This window comes from Mustela erminea, chromosome 9 (genome assembly GCF_009829155.1).
Source record: "Mustela erminea isolate mMusErm1 chromosome 9, mMusErm1.Pri, whole genome shotgun sequence".
Lineage (NCBI taxonomy): Eukaryota > Metazoa > Chordata > Mammalia > Carnivora > Mustelidae > Mustela > Mustela erminea.
In genome coordinates, this window is record NC_045622.1 from 58,945,711 (window position 1) to 58,963,777 (window position 18,067).

General features: G+C 37.5%; 2 pseudogenes; both read left to right on the forward strand.

Annotated features, from left to right (window-relative positions):
- Window positions 1–1,599: 1,599 nt before the first annotated feature.
- LOC116599765 lies at window positions 1,600–16,620 on the forward strand (annotated as a pseudogene).
- A 164-nt stretch (window positions 16,621–16,784) lies between these two features.
- Window positions 16,785–17,730, forward strand: LOC116599766 (annotated as a pseudogene).
- The last annotated feature ends 337 nt before the right edge of the window (window positions 17,731–18,067 follow it).

The following is an 18,067-nucleotide window of genomic DNA, read 5'->3' on the forward strand; positions in this document are numbered from 1 at the left end:
CTCAGCATTTACCACTACCATGTCTCTTCCATACCTGGTTACTAAGGTCCTCTTTCTAATGAAAACAGTTCCTAATTCATGGTCTAGGTGCTTATTACATGTCCTTGGTATTAACTTTCTCTGGATTTCCTGCATCTGCATGTGTTTATATGCTTATTTTCAGAACAGATGCAGCCTGGTTGCAATCGCCAGAGAGTTCAATGCCCCTAGAGCTGGTGACTGGGGAAATAAAAAGGGAGAAGCCCTCCTATATGAGGAGAAGACTTTCTGTAAGTCAAATTCAATGACTTCTGCGATTTTATACTGAAAGCCTTCAGTTACTCTCAAAGATGCTCTCCAAAATATCCACTCTCTGGTGAGTACCCAGATATCCTTCTTTTTAGTTTTCACTTATATTTTAATTTTTTAAAATTTGTATTTTATTTTTAATTTTTTGGTAATCAACAGCACAGAACTTCATATAGAGCAGGGAGAAGCCTCCAAAAGTCATACCTCTAGCAAGAATTTTCCTTTCAGAGACTAGTTAAAAAGACTGTTTACTTTTTGGAGGATCAGCCTTCAATAGTATTTAAATCCTCCTAAATTGCAATATTGACCGCACCAGGTTATTATTCTTCTGGCAACACTACAAAAGTGTTCCACAAATTCCAGGCTGAAAGAAATGAGGTATACTCTGTCAGTAATCTCTACAAGGACTTCCCTGACAAATATATACATGATTTGAAATAGTAATGATTTTTAAAGAAGGTTTAAATAACCAATTTTCAGATGGCAAGAAACAGAATTAAGGAGAGTTTAATTTTGAGAAGGCTATATACATTTGTGGGAAGGGTTAGGAAGAAAAAGAGTATGAAATCCCTTTGCCTTTAATAAGTGTCACTTTGGGAATCATATATTCTACCCAATAGTAGATCTAGGACATGAAAACAAAACAATAGACAACTCAAGGGAACTGGTTGTGATGACTGTCAGGTGTTGTATGTAAGCAATGAATCACTCAATTTTGCTATCGAACCTCATATTACACTATATGTTAACTAACTAGAATTTAAACAAAAACTTGTCAAGTTTTTGTTTAAAAAACTAAAAAAGGGATGGGATTGACGACTGGTTATTAAAACACTACAAAAAAAATGAATTCAGACCTATATCTGAATGCAAAATAAAGGGGTGCCTGGGTGGCTCAGTGGGTTAAAGCCTCTACCTTCGGCTCAGGTCATGATCCCAGGGTCCTGGGATCAAGACCCGCATTGGGCTCTTTGCTCAGTGGGGAGCCTGCTTCCTCCTCTCTCTCTCTGCCTGCCTCTCTGCCTACTTGTGATCTCTGTCAAATAAATAAATAAAATCTTGAATGCAAAATAAAGATCCAGTTTCTTTATAAGGAAAATATGGCCAGCAGTAATTTTTCTAAGCTAGGATATCTGAAAAGTCTAGTTCAAAGTGGCATGTATTTTTCACTGCATGGCAGCCACATAAATGCTTTGTTCTGTCAAAAGAGCTGAAAGAAGCTCTTCAAAAACTGCTGTTTTTCTGTGATATTTTCAGATCCTCATATTTTACTAACTCAGCATCTATCTCTCTCATTGTAGAGCCCTCTAAATGTATTTCAACATAGCATATGTTGAAATCACCACCTTCTTCCTGGTTGGGATGCCAGGGCAGGAATATGCACACATCTGGATCTCTATCCCCATCTGAAGCATGTATCTTTTTGCTATTTTGGGAAACTGCACCATCCTTCTTGTTATCATGACAAAGCCCTCCTTGCATGAGCCCATGTACTACTTCCTTTCCATGTTGGCCTTGTCTGACCTGGGCTTGACCTTCTCTTCTCTACCCACCATGGGGAGGATCTTCTTATTCGATGCTCCTGAAATTTCTTCCAATGCCTGCATTGCTCAGGAATTCTTCACCCATGGATTCATAGTAGTTGAGTCCTCAGTGCTCCTGATCATGTCATTTAACCACTTTCTAGCCACCCAGAGCACTCTGATATACAGTTCCATCCTGACTCCTGTCAGAGTTGCAAAAATAGGAATGACATTAGTTTTCAGGCATTTCCTCATGGTTCTTCCCTTACCCTTCTCTCTGAGAAGTTTGTAGAAAAAGCCATTCCTACTGTCTCCACCAGGATGTCATGTAGTTGGCCTTCTCTGACAACCAAATTGATGTCTTCTATGTTTTTTTTTTTTTTGGAGTACTCTGCCTTATGGTATACTTTATGCTCATTACTGTGTCTGACATTCTGATCCTCAAGACTGTGCTGGTAATTGCATCCCAAAAGGAGCAACTCAAGGCCCTCAACACTTGTGTTTCACACATCTGTACAGTGCCCATCGTCAGCTTGGCCATTATCCATTGCTTTGTCAGACATGTCTCACCTCACTTCAATGTAATTAAGTCATTACAAGAAATGAGTATTTATTTATTTATTTATTTTTTAAATTTTTTATTTTTTATAAACATATATTTTTATCCCCAGGGGTAGAGGTCTGTGAATCGCCAGGTTTACACACTTCACAGCACTCACCAAAGCACATACCCTCCCCAATGTCCATAACCCCACCCTGCTTCTCCCAGCCACCCTCCCCCCCCCACCCCCGGCAACCCTCAGTTTCTTTTGTAAGATTAAGAGTCACTTATGGTTTGTCTACCTCCCAATCCCATCTTGTTTCATTTATTCTTCTCCTACCCACATAAGCCCCCGTGTTGCATCACCACTTCCTCATATCAGGGAGATCATATGATAGTTGTCTTTATCCGCTTGACTTATTTTGCTAAGCATGATACGCTCTAGTTCCATCCATGTTGTCGCAAATGGAAAGGTTTCATTTCTTTTGATGGCTGTATAGTATTCCATTGTGTATATATACCACCCTCTTCTTTATCCATTCATCTGTTGATGGACATCTAGGTTCTTTCCATAGTTTGGCTATTGTGGACATTGCTGCTATAAACATTCGGATGCATGTTCCCCTTCGGATCACTACGTTTGTATCTTTAGGGTAAATACCCAGTAGTGCAATTGCTGGGTCATAAGGCAGTTCTATTTTCAACATTTTGAGGAACCTCCATGCTGTTTTCCAGAGTGGTTGCTCCAGCTTGCATTCCCACCAACAGTGGAGAAGGGTTCCCCTTTCTCCGCATCCTTGCCAGCATCTGTCATTTCCTGACTTGTTGATTTTAGCCATTCTGACTGGTGTGAGGTGATATCTCATTGTGCTTTTGATTTGTATTTCCCTGATGCTGAGTGATATGGAGCACTTTTTCATGTGTCTGTTGGTCATCTGGATGTCTTCTTGCCGAAATGTCTGTTCATGTCCTCTGCCCATTTCTTGATTGGATTATTTGTTCTTTGGGTGTTAAATTTGCTAAGTTCTTTATAGATTTTGGACACTAGTCCTTTATCTGATATGTCGTTTGCAAATATCTTCTCCCATTTTGTCAGTTGTCTTTTGGTTTTGTTCACTGTTTCCTTTGCTGTGCAAAAGCTTTTGATCTTGATGAAATCCCAATAGTTCATTTTTGCCCTTGCTTCCCTTGCCTTTGGCGATGTTCCTAGGAAGATGTTGCTGCGGCTGAGATCGAAGAGGTTGCTGCCTGTGTTCCCCTCAAGGATTTTGATGGATTCCTTTCTCACATTGAGGTCCTTCATCCATTGTGAGTCTATTTTCACATGTGGTATAATTAAATCATCCAGTTTCATTCTGCATGTGGCTGTCCAATTTTCCCAACACCATTTATTGAAGAGGCTGTCTTTTTTCCATTGGACATTCTTTCCTACTTTGTCGAAGATTAGTGGACCATAGAGTTGGGGGTCTATTTCTGGGCTCTCTATTCTGTCCCATTGATCTATGTGTCTGTTTTTATGCCAGTACCATGCTGTCTTGATGATGACAGCTTTGTAATAGAGCTTGAAGTCCGGAATTGTGATGCCACCAACTTTGGCTTTCTTTTTAATATCCCTTTGGCTATTCAAGGTCTTTTCTGGTTCCATATAAATTTTAGAATTATTTGTTCATTTCTTTGAAAAAAATTGATGGCATTTGATAGGGATTGCATTAAATGTGTTGATTGCTCTAGGTAGCATAGACTTTTTCACAATATTTATTCTTCCAATCCAGGAGCATGGAACATTTTTCCATTTCTTTATGTCTTCCTCAATTTCTTTCATGAGTACTTCATACATTTCTGAGTATAGATTCTTAGCCTCTTTGGTTAGGTTTATTCCTAGGTATCTTATGGTTTGGGGTGCAATTGTAAATGGGATTGACTCCTTAATTTCTCTTTCTTCTGTGATGTTGTTGATGTAGAGAAATGCAACTGATTTCTGTGCATTGATTTTATATCCTGACACTTTACTGAATTCCTTTACAAGTTCTAGCAGTTTTGGAGTGGAGTCTTTTGGGTTTTCCACATATAGTATCATGTCATCTTCGAAGAGTGATAATTTGACTTCTTCTTTGCCTATTAGGATGCCTTTAATTTCCTTTTGTTGTTTGATTGCTGAGGCTAGGACTTCTAGTACTATGTTGAATAGCAGTGGTGATAATGGACATCCCTGCTGTGTTCCTGACCTTAGCCGAAAAGCTTTCAGTTTTTCTCCATTGAGAATGATATTTGTGGTGGGTTTTTCATAGATGGCTTTGATGATATTGATGCTGTACTTTGTCAAATGCTTTTTCAGCATCTATTGAGAGTATCATATAGTTCCTGTTCTTTCTTTTCTTGATGTGTTGTATCACATTGACTGATTTGTGGATGTTGAACCAACCTTGCAGCCCTGGAATAAATCCCACTTGGTCGTGGTGAATAATCCTTTTAATGTACTGTTGAATCCTATTGGCTAGTATTTTGGTGAGTATTTTCACATCTGTGTTCATCAAGGATATTGGTCTATAGCTCTCTTTTCTGATGGGATCCTTGTTTGGTTTTGGGATCAAGGTGATGCTGGCCTCATAAAATGAGTTTGGAAGTTTCCCTTCCATTTCTATTTTTTGGAACAGTTTCAGGAGAATAGGAATTAGTTCTTCTTTAAATGTTTGGTAGAATTCCCCCGGGAAGCCGTATGGCTCTGGGCTTTTGTTTGTTTGGAGATTTTTAATGACTGTTTCAATCTCCTTACTGGTTATGGGTCTGTTCAGGCTTTCTATTTCTTCCTGGTTCAGTTGCGGTAGTTTATATGTTTCTAGGAATGCATCCATTTCTTCCAGATTGTCAAATTTGTTGGCGTAGAGTTGCTCATAATATGTTCTTATAATAGTTTGTATTTCTTTGGTGTTAGTTGTGATCTCTCCTCTTTCATTCATGATTTTATTTATTTGGGTCCTTTCTCTTTTCTTTTTGATAAGTCTGGCCAGGGGTTTATCAATTTTATTAATTCTTTCAAAGAACCAGCTCCTAGTTTCGTTGATTTGTTCTATTGTTTTTTTGGTCTCTATTTCATTGATTTCTGCTCTGATCTTTATGATTTCTCTTCTCTTGCTGGGCTTAGGGTTTCTTTCTTGTTCTTTCTCCAGCTCCTTTAGGTGTAGGGTTAGGTTGTGTACCTGAGACCTTTTTTGTTTCTTGAGAAAGGCTTGTACCGCTATATATTTTCCTCTCAGGACTGCCTTTGTTGTGTCCCACAGATTTTGAACCGTTGTATTTTCATTATCATTTGTTTCCATGATTTTTTTCAATTATTCTTTAATTTCCTGGTTGAGCCATTCATTCTTTAGAAGGATGCTGCTTAGTCTCCATGTATTTGGGTTCTTTCCATACTTCCTCTTGTGGTTGAGTTCTAGCTTCAGATCATTGTGGTCTGAAAATATGCAGGGAATGATCCCAATCTTCTGGTACTGGTTGAGACCTGATTTAGGACCGAGGATGTGATCTATTCTGGAGAATGTTCCATGTGCACTAGAGAAGAATGTGTATTCTGTTGCTTTGGGATGAAATGTTCTGAATATATCTGTGATGTCCATCTGGTCCAGTGTGTCGTTTAAGGCCTTTATTTCCTTGTTGATCTTTTGCTTGGATGATCTGTCCATTTCAGTGAGGGGAGTGTTAAAGTCCCCTACTATTATTGTATTATTGTTGATGTGTTTCTTTGATTTTGTTATTAATTGGTTTATATAGTTGGCTGCTCCCACGTTGGGGGCTAGATATTTAAAATTGTTAGATCTTCTTGTTGGACAGACCCTTTGAGTATGATGTAGTGTCCTTCGTCATCTCTTATTACAGTCTTTGGCTTAAAATCTAATTGATCTGATATAAGGATTGCCACTCCTGCTTCCTTCTGATGTCCATTATCATGGTAAATTCTTTTCCACCCCCTCACTTTAAATCTGGTGGTGTCTTCGGGCTTAAAATGAGTTTCTTGGAGGCAACATATAGATGGGTTTTGTTTTTTTATCCATTCTGATACCCTGTGTCTTTTTTTTTTTAAAGATTTTATTTATTTATTTGACAGAGAGAGATCACAAGTAGGCAGAGAGGCAGGCAGAGAGAGGAAGGGAAGCAGGCTCCCCGCTGAGAAGAGAGCCCGATGCGGGACTCGATCCCAGGACCCTGAGGTCATGACCTGAGCTGAAGGCAGCGGCTTAACTCACTGAGCCACCCAGGCGCCCACCCTGTGTCTTTTAATTGGGGCATTTAGCTCATTAACATTCAGGGTAACTATTGACAGATATGAATTTAGTGCCATTGTATTGCCTGTAAGGTGACTGTTACTGTATATGGTCTCTGTTCCTTTCTGATCTACCACTTGTAGGCTCTCTCTTTGCTTAGAGGACCCCTTTCAAGATTTCCTGTAGAGCTGGTTTGGTGTTTGCAAATTCTTTCAGTTTTTGTTTGTCCTGGAAGCTTTTTATCTCTCCTTCTATTTTCAATGATAGCCTAGCTGGATATAGTATTCTTGGCTGCATGTTTTTCTCGTTTAGTGCTCTGAAAATATCATGCCAGCTCTTTCTGGTCTGCCAGGTCTCTGTGGATAAGTCAGCTGCCAATCTAATATTTTTACCATTGTATGTTACAGACTTCTTTTCCCTGGCTGCTTTCAGGATTTTCTCTTTGTCACTAAGGCTTGTGAATTTTACTATTAGGTGACGTGGTGTGGGCCTATTCTTATTCATTTTGAGGGGCGTTCTCTGAACCTCCTGAATTTTGATGTTCGTTCCCTTTGCTATATTGGGGAAATTCTCCCCAATATTCTCTCCAGTATACCTTCTGCTCCCCTCTCTCTTTCTTCTTCAAGAAATGAGTTTCTTGATAATCATCTCTCAAATAATGATAAAGCAGATGCTCAAGGACAGTAGATATTACATTTTTGTATAAAAATTGATAAATAGAATTTTTTCTGAGGAAAGTACCTCGACTCACAGTAGTCACGAGAAATAATATATACAATGTAACAAGCAAATATCAAACATACACCAAGAACATCAAGTAAAGAGATTCAGTGAGTCTTGAATAGGACCTAGACATCTGCATTTTTATAAAACACCATAGTGAATTCTATCTGTATCTCCATTTAAAACCCTTTGATCTTGAAGTTGCTCAATGACAATTAAAATTTCAGAATGTTCTCAACTTGTAGAAGAAAAACCCTGTAACTTTCAGGATGTAAATCTAGTGGAGGAGGCTGACACAGAAAGGCTTAGTTACATAATCTGAAACTGCTCTATTATTCACTTGGCACTCTGGGATCATGGGTGGGGTGACCATAATCATACCAGAAGGAGCAGAGGAGGCTTCAGAGTGTTCTCCACAAATGACTAATTCTGATACTCCCATGGTCTCTGGTCCCTTCTAAAGGTTCACCTGTGTGGAATTTTCTTTTTCTTCTGAGTACATCCTGTTAAGCTGGACTCTTCAGAAGTTTCTGGGCCCCTGGGAAAACATCAAGGATGGCTAGATTATGTGAGTCAGCATATATCAGTGTGTTTATACATCAGCACAACTCTAGTAACTGTGTGCCACCTCTAGTTCCTCTTTATTGTGATGTGTGGTACAATGATGTGCCTCCCCACTTGCTGGTAAGTTTCCTGATAGTCACAGGTGTCAGTCCCTTTTGATTAACTCAAGCAAGCCAGGTCTGTATTATGAGTCTGTGTGCTTCCCCAGTGCTTAGCATAAATGCCAGAAGTCCAATTTTCTAACAAGTGCAATACATGTGAATGCATAGGTGGAAATTCACGATCCTGCCAACCATGAGGATCAACTTGTTGATAGGTGCAGGTCACAGCAAGAAACTCCAAGAAAAGAACATTGACCTAGATATTGAGTGATGTGGTTTGCTGTTGTCATAGTTGTCCCCTTATGTGATAATATAAGTTGCTTCTGGGTGTGGATATACGTGTCTACTGAGCTTGAGGTAGGCAACAGAGGAAAAAATGGTGGCCTCCATCAGTCTTTCTCCACAGCCTATACTAACCCTGCATACTTCTGGTTAAATTGAAATCCTTGCTTTACATTTCCCTCTTGATAAACAAGAAAGCAACCTTATGATTCTAACAAAAATGGTATCTATGAGCTCATAGTTTTAAAATCATCTTTTAAGGGTTTTTTTTTTGCATAAATTTTATTTAATTTGAAGACACAGCCCTGCAAGATGAGGTTATAAATTTTTCATTCATTCAGTGTTTGTCAGTACATATTGAATATCGCTGACATGGGATCTGTGCAGCCAGAGAGAGGAGGCCAAGCATACTGTCATCACTGGGACCCCACTGTGACCTGAGTTACTGTTAATCCCTGACCGAAAATTTGAGGATTAATTTGGGTACACTAGGTAGGAAGGATTAAAAGAAAACAAAACAACAAAACATCATTTTCAAGCTGTAGGAATTATAGGTATTGCTCAAATTTTACAACATTAAAATTATCATATTCTGTCTTAAGCTCACCTAACACAAAGAAAAGAATCTACACTATCATTTGGAAATATGTATCCTTTAAACAAGTGACTGCTGCCTGTTGATCAAGCAATCTTGCATTTCAAATCATCTTATAAAGAAAGAGTATGCAGCATGAAGCTCTAAACACATGAAATATTTAGAGGCTAACAAACTCAGCTGGTAGAACAAAGGACTTAAGTGGAGGAGTGAGGTGGGAAAGAGGCTGGAAATGTGTGTAGCCAAACTAGGGAGAGGGCAAGGTCAGACAAAGAATTGGACATTGGAGTGCACTTCTGAGTTTTCTTAGGGGAAGATGGACTGATCAGATTAATGATAGAGGAAGGCAACTCTGAAACCTGGCACAAAGGCAATTGTAACAATTGTGTACCTATACTGTCCCCCCCCCCACTTTTGACAGTTTTTATTTTAAATCTAATTAGTGAGCAAACAGTGTAATATTAGTTTCAGGTGTACAATTTAGTGATCTGGCAATTCTATACACCCCCGGAGCTCATCACAGCGAGTACCCTCCTTAGCTCACATAATCTGTTTCAACCACCCCCCACTCACCTCCCCTCTGGTGACCATAAATTTGTTCTCTAGTGTTAAGAGTCTGTTTTCTGGTTTGCCTCTCTCTTTCTTTTTTCCCCCTAAGCTTCTTTGTTTTCCTAAATTTCACATGTGAGTGAAATCATTAGGTATTTGCCTTTCTCTAACTAACTTATTTAACTTAGCATAATATTCTCTAGCTCCATATACATTGCTGAAATTTTCAAGTTTTCATTCTCTCTTATACTGATATATATATATATATATATATATATATATATATCTTTTCTCATATATATATATATGAGAAAAAAGATGTGCGATATATAAATCCCACTTCTCACTTTATTCATTAATCAGTTTGACATTAGTGGTGTCTTCCACGTTTCATGTAATAACTGTTTAATCAACTTCTTAAAAGTTTTTAAACATTTTCCTTATTATTAGCTGCATCCAGAAATTATCCTGCATCCTCTGCTAAGTGTCCTGTTATTCCCTGTTTTATTTCAAAGATTTGTTGCTGTGGATTCAGTTATCATTAAACTACTGTAGGCAATCGAAAGGGACAAACCAAACTGAGCAATAACTTCAGCCCAGGAGAAGCAATTCAGGAGCTCCAGAAATGTGATCACAGAAGTAGCAGCTCAGAAACATACCATGATTACATTGCAGTTTATCAGTCTACAACTAAGAGAAAAATATACAAGAGAGGGAATGATACATACAGAAAGTTAGGTGCAAGGAAGAGAAACATGGAGAAAGGAATTGTGAGAGTATATGTTTAGGAAAGAATGGCAACAATAGAAAACCTCGGCACCTATTATATACCGAAAGCATCTATCTGTAAGCCTCTTGCAACAGGGATGAGGGAAAGTGAAGGCAAGAAAAAAGAACAAAGCAGTGTAAGGTGACATTGCTAGATGCCTCTTGGTGGAAGAATATAAATTCTCTAATGACTGTGTATTGTTGTGAATGCAAAACAGTTTAATTTTATATTTATCCTTTAACAATTTGGAATATAGATAGTTTGTTTATAGAGTGAATACTTTTCTTCAATGTAATTGCCTTTTTGTTGTCAGAAGAAAACAATAGTCAAACACTAGTTATGGTAACATATACATCTCTAAATATGTTCCTCATGCTTTCTAGTTGTAAACTAACATTGACCGCTTTGAGATTGATTATTTCTTCAAGAATACAAGCCTAAGGGCATCTGGGTGGCACAGTGGGTTAAGTCTCTTCCTTCGGCTCAGGTCATGATCCCAGGGTCCTGGGATTGAGCGCCACATCAGGCTCTCTGCTCAGCAGGGAACCTGCTTTTCTCCACCCCCTCTCTGCCTACTTGTGATCTCTCTCTCACTCTCTGTCAAATAAATAAACAAAATATTAAAAAAAAAGGAAGAAGAATACAAGCCTAGTAGCAAGCCAATGTTTGGAGCACAGAATTTGTTTCCATGATTATTCTTACTTGTTTTGTTCCTGTCCTACATTTCTTTAGCCTCTTTGTGACAAAGATAGATTGCCCAACAAATATTGAACAAGAACCAAATGTATCACAGGATCGAGTGACCAGGAGATAAATATAAAATATCTTCTGCTCTCAAAGAATGCAGTGAGGTTGGGGAAAGAGATGCCAAACAAATGAACCATAATTAGTAGGATAACCTTGCAAGATTCCTGAAGAGGTTATAGACCAAACCATCTGTCATTTTGCAGTGGAAGGCAGGGGAGACTTCTAGAGGTTTTTTTAAAATGCTGACTGTCTTAGGATATAAGCAAAGACAGACATATTAAAAAAAGTATACTATAGAGCACTGGTAGCATTTGCAAAGGCAAGAGATATAAAACAACATTATATTCTGAAAATTAAAAATACAATGGCCAGAACATAAAGAGTTTGGCTAGCCATGAAGAGAGAGAAGGTTGGCAATTAACTTCCCTCTCTGGCCAGGAATACATTAATAACACATTAAAATTACTATCATAGGTGATTAACCCCCTATTTTCTCTCTTGTTTGTTCAGAACATAAAAAAAAAAAATGCACATTACTTTCCTAAAAGAATTCAGTGATTTGTTTTGTAGAAAGCAAACTTCCCCTTAATCTAATACTATTATGCCCTTACCATATCAAAAAAGGTATCAGAAAAGGTATTCCACAATGCTATGACATTAAAATTCCCAATTGTGGCCTCATTTGTTTTATTTCTCAAATTCCACATATGAGTGGAAGCATATGGTATCTGTATTTCTCTGACTTATTTCACTTAGCATAATACTCTTTACTTCTACCCATGTCACTGAGAATGGCAAGACTTCATTCTTTTTTATATCTGATATATATATATATGTATGTGATATGCATATATATATCTGAGATATCTATATATATATCTGAGATATATGTATGTATATGCATATATATATCTGATATATATATATACACACACACACACGTATGTATGTGTGTATATATATATATATATATATATATATACTTCTTTACCCATTCACCTATTGATGGAAAGTTGGGCAGTTTCCGTAATTTGGCTATTGTAAATAATGCTACTATAAACACTGGGGTGCATATATCCCTTGGAATTACTACTTTTGTATCATTTGAATAAATGCCTAGTAGTACAATTGCTGGATTATTGGGTAGTTCCATTTTTAAATTTTGAGGAACCTCCATATTGTTTTCCCAAGTGGCTGCACCAGTTTGCAGTTCCATCAACATGAAGATTCTCCTTTCTATGCATCCTTACCAACATCTGTTTTTCCCTGTATTGTTGATTTTAGCCATCCTGATTGGTGTGAGGTAACATCTCATTGTGGTTTTGATTTGTATTTCCCTGATGATGGGTGATGTTGAGCAAGAAAACTCAAAGGTAGCATCTTTCGTGAGTACAGAAACCCTCAAGGGAGGTAGAGAAATATATAGAAGCAGAACAACAATGAGAAAGACACTAAAAGAGAAGAAAGAAAAAGGCATGATTAAGGGACAAAGCAATGAGAGAACATCATGGGAAAACAATGGATATACCCAAAACACTGAAATCTGGGAGAAAGAGGAAAAGACTTCAAAGAGATGGAAGCAGACAGAAGTAAAAGGAAATGGGTAAAAAAGTGAAAATATAGTGAAGGCCCGGCAGGAGAGAAAAAAGGACAAAGACTGTGAAATATGAGTCAGGGAATCAGAGGAGTAAATACATAGACATATACAAAGGAGTTTTATTCATAGGAGATATGGGTATAGAAAAAGAAGATGAAAATAAGCAGAAAGGGAGATAGAAAGGTCAGAAAAACTTTCACACCCTTGGAGAGAACTCGCTTTTGTAAAATCTTATACTTAACAGGAACACTGACGTTAACTCTTCCTTTATTCTTGTCTGCTAGCAAGGCATACCTGACTCCCCTTGTCTATCCAGACTGGAGAGACAGCATACCATAGTGACGAAGAGCACAGAGTCTGGAGCCCTATTAGCAAGTCCTGAAATGCTACTTCACTATATCCTATTTCTATGACTTCGGGCAAAATGGTTTATTGCTGCATGCCTCAATTTTCTTATATGTTACATGAGAATAATAATTTCCTCGTATGGTTGACAAATAAATATTTGTAAGGTGACAAAGCAGTACCTAGAATACAACAAGTTCTTTGTAAGCTTCAGAAGACCAAAAGAAAAAAAAAAAAAAAAAAGGAAGGAAGGGGTGTTTTTGATCATGAGGAGGGAATCTGGAGCACATTTTACTTTGCAACAATATTAAAAACATTAGCTCAGCTCTGCTTACTCCTCCAGCGTCTTGAGAATCACCAGACTGGAAATACAGATGGAGAGATGAATTTAAAGGGGATCCTTCAATATTCTTACTAAAAAATATGGTAATGTTCTGTTTCAGGTCATGGCTGATATATCAGTGCTTACTACATTGCACAGAAACCCCAGGATTGAGAAAGCGAGTATCAGTGAGAGATGGAACCAGAAATCAGTTGAGAGACACACTACAGAGACAAGGAGATATAAAGAGACTCAGTCGCTTAGAAGAGTCACAGAAACAGAGTCAGAGAGTTAAGGACAGGGAGCTTGAGAAAGAGAACATGATGGGGACTGATGGACATGGCCCAAGAGTAGTGAGAAAGCATGGTTCTAGAAGTAGGGACTTCTGGTAGGTATTCCTACCTGAGGTAGGTAGTAGGTATTCCTAGAACATTGGTAGGTATTCCTAGAATCTAGCATGGGAGAAGACAGACTAACTAATTAATGGAACTTATGTCCATCTTTCATTCTCCATCTCCACCAGGAGTGAGTGAAACATGAGTTCAAAAAATAGCCCAAAATGTCATAAAGAGACTCCTCATAGTGAGTAGAAATAACTGTTCTTTCTCTGTAGACACAGGTTAAACTTAAAATCTTGGATGTATGAGAGAGGTGCATAGATTAAGTAGTAGGGCAAGGTAGACAGGACAAGAGTTTACTGGTGAAGAAGGAGAAAAGAATGTTGAAAGTTGATATCATCAGACCCTAAGAAGTAAAGAATTGTTTGGCAATTATGACAGAAAACCCTCTGGATGAGGGTGAGGGGGGTGTTTGTATTTGGTTAGGATAGACCATGGGAAGTTAATGAGAAGCTATCTTTGTGATACAAGGTCCCAGGAGGAGATTTCAGATTAGACTTGTGAGAAGAACATCCAGAGGAGTCAACAACATGTCAGTCCCCTAGGGGACAGGATGAGAACCTATGGATCAGGAACTGCTGGACTTGGGAACTTGAGAAATGTATTTATACTTTTTCCTGGAGGCCCTGGTTCCATGTTCCTTCTGAACCTTTCAGCTGTTACGTGGAACAAGGCACACCTTAGAAAATAAGGAAATTAAATTTGAACCCTCAGGTTCCAAACACTGCATTAAATATTCAGTTTTCTCTACTAGGAAAGAAATCCACATAAATCAGTGCAGGCAGCTGAAACTTAAAAGAAAACTCAAACTCTCTGCAGGAAGTTCTCACCCTGGTCTGGACAAATACCAGGGACAGATTTTTAAGAGTCTGGAGATTTAGGCATTGTTGAGAAGGGGAAGGGTAAGATCCTGGTATTTTCTGCAGGTTTTTGAAGAAGAGATAATTTGAGAAATGATAATGAAGGATAGAATTTAGTAATCATGAACATCTAATAATACTGTTCTTTATACTATATTCTTCCTTGCACACATACACACACATACAGCATCTTGACAGATGAAAAGAAAAAGTTTATAGATCACCCCCCCAAAAAAAATCAAAGAAGATGCTACTGAATACTTGTTAATTGCTGGAAAACAGAATGCTTTTCCATGTTTGCAAGGAACAGATAAGCAAAAGAAAAGAGTAGTTTAATTTACTGCCTAAAATTGATTTCTGAAGAATAATGGCCAGAGTAAGAAAATTATAAAAAACTTAAAATGGGTTAACTGTTTTGATTAAACCATTAATTTTGTGTTATTTAGTTAACAAATATAATTGATGTATAAAAAGCTTAAGAAGACAATTCACAGAAGAATGAAAATAAATAGTCATTTATGTGAAAGAATGATCTAACTGGTAAACAAATGAGAATAGCTTTTTTTTTTTTTTGAGGGAAAAGGGGCTTAGAAATAATATTTATTAATAGCCAGAGAGAATTTCTTACATCATTTAGACATGAACTGATGGTAGAAAGACTCATGAATTTCTGGCTATTCTGCTTACTGGTTGTATAACCTTGGACAAATTATGAGACACCCCTGTTGTTTTAGTTACTCTGTTTTTATATGGTCGCTACAATAAATAAATAAGATGAGATATGTATATATACTTAACAGAAGGACCAGTGTCATATTATTGAAGAAATGAATGTTTAAGTATTATTTTTAAATTTGTGTTGGGCAATGTATATCAGTATATATTGTATCTCAGTATATATTGTTTTATTTTTTGATTCAGTATACCCCTTTTGAAAATCCATGCTGAGGAAAACCTTAAGATATAAAAAATTGATTTACATGGAGGCACCTGGGTGGCTCAGTGGGTTAAGTCTCTGCCTTTGACTCAGTTCATGATATCAGGTTCCTGGGATGGAGCCCTGCACTAGGCTCTCTGCTCAGCAGGGATCCATCTTCCCCCACTGCCTGCCTGCCTGCTCTTTGCCTACTTGTGATCTCTGTCAAATAAGTAAATAAAATCTTTTGAAAAAATGATTTACATGAAGATATTCATATAATGGTAGGTGTGAAAATAGTGGCCTAAAAAATTAGTAAAAATATAGAGATACCACATTATATATAATGAAAAAAAGAATATAATAATATTTATACAGTGAGATCAACAACTACATAGACAAATAAACATACATTGGTGAATAATACAGAAGTCAAAATAATGAACATAAAGCAGCATTTCCTTTCTGATTATCTATTTCAACTGGATAAAGTCTTGTAATATCAAGTAATTTATATTTTGTATACACCAATTCAAATTTATCTGAGAGTAATAAAAACATCCATTTGGGGATTGGTATATATTTGTCTAAGTCAGTTGGATAATAAACAGAAAGGGTAACAAAATATCATTACCAAATATTAAGAAAGTTAAAGTTGAGAGACAAAAGTTCTGACTTAAAACTTAATCATACAATTTTTAATATTAAATAAAAGACAAGTGCATAAGAAGGTCTATTGTTGTGTGCTTTGGAACCACGTATGCAGGACTACTCAAGTTCCTGGAAAAATAAATAAAAGAATTAGAAATTGGAATTCATTTGATATGTAAATAAAAGAACTAATCAATTAAATCATTTTATTTAACTGAGACATGTGTTCATATGCATGAACAACTATTTTTAAACTGAAAAACAGAATGAAGTGAAGAATGGTAAATAAATAAAATGTTATATATCGTTAACAATGAGATTAAGGATATAAGGCTACCCCTGAAGAATGAAAATAAGATTAAGAATTGATCCACAGGCTAATTTGAAGGAGATCAATGAGTGTCCTTATTTTCACTTAAATTTTGTTGTATTAATGCAAATAATTTAGCTAGAGGATTTATTTCTCTATTTTGCATGTACATTAAATTTTTCAAGGCTGTGATGTACACCTGAAGCATCCTACAAAGATCACAGGTCCCTGTATACAGTTGCGACCAGACTGCATATTTTATAAGCTGTTCCTGACCTGATGATTCAGCTGCCTGGGATGTCTTTCTTCCTACTTGTATTTTTGTAAATCATTTGAACACTAATGGTTGATTTTACATGAATATGGTAGAATTTGCTCACCATTCTGAATAGCCTATAACTTTCTCAGCATCTCTCACACCTAAAGGGCTTCTGAAGTACCACCATGGTGGTCTGGAATAACAGTGGTACTATGGAACCCACCTTTCTCTTAGAGGGTTTCCATGGACTGAAGTCTGTTCATGCTTGGTTCCCAATTCCATTTTGTCTTGCATACCTGGGGGCCTTCCTAGGCAACATCACTATCCTCTCTGTTATCTGGAATGAGTCTTCACTCCACCAGCCCATTTTTATCTGCTGTCCATCCTGGCAATATCTGAACAGAGCATGTCCATGTCTACACTCCCCACTATATTGACCGTGTTATGGTGGGAAGCCCAGGAAATCAAAGTAGGAGCCTAATTCACTCAGCTCTTCTTCATCCACACCTTCACGTTCCTGGAATCTTCAGTGCTGCTGACCATGGCCCTTGACCGATTCATGGCTATATGTCATCCACTGCACTACTCAGGCATCCTCACCAATGATGTGATTGGTAAGACTGGCTTGGACCACTTGCTACAAAGTTCAGGAGTCATGATGCCCACCCTCATATTATTAAGGTGTTATCATTATTGCCACACTAATGTCCTCAGCCACCCCTTTCGCCTGCATCAGGATATTCTGAAATTATCCTACTTGATGCCAGTGTTAACAACATCTATGGGTTGTATGTGGTTATTATCACACTGGACACAGACTCAGTCCTCATCCTCCTCTCCTATGTCCTAATTCTCCATGCTGTGCTGAGCATTGCATCTCGTGAAGAGCGACTAAAGGCACTCAACACTTGTTTTTCCCATGTATGTGTGGTGCTTATCTTCTTTGTACCTCTAATAGGGGTATGCATGGTCCATCACTTTAGGAAACATCTGTCTCCCATAGTCCACATTCTCATGGTGGTCATTTACCTGCTTCTTCTACGAGTACTTAATCCCATCATCTATAGTGTCAGGGCCAAGTAGGTTCATCTTCAAATTTTCTACATGTTTAGGCAAAGCCTGAGTCTTTAGAAATCCCATGGTATTGGTCTGGAGGAAAATTTTCTCCATCAGATTCTTAATGGTGCAAGTTTCTAGATAGGTGGTTTTAGAGAATTCTCTAAATCTCTTTCATTTCTAAGTTTCTTGTTTGTAAATTTGAAATTTTATCATTGCTCTGATGATGGCTCTGCATTATGTGAACATCATGTGAATAATTCGTTATGAGGATTTTAATATAACAAAGTAATCTTTTTAATGACATATTGTATTGTTTTGAAAAACAATAATACAATTGAAATCTCTTAATAATTCAAAGACCCAAATAAGGTTATCTTTAGCAGTCTGTGATCCACACACAAGAGCCCAG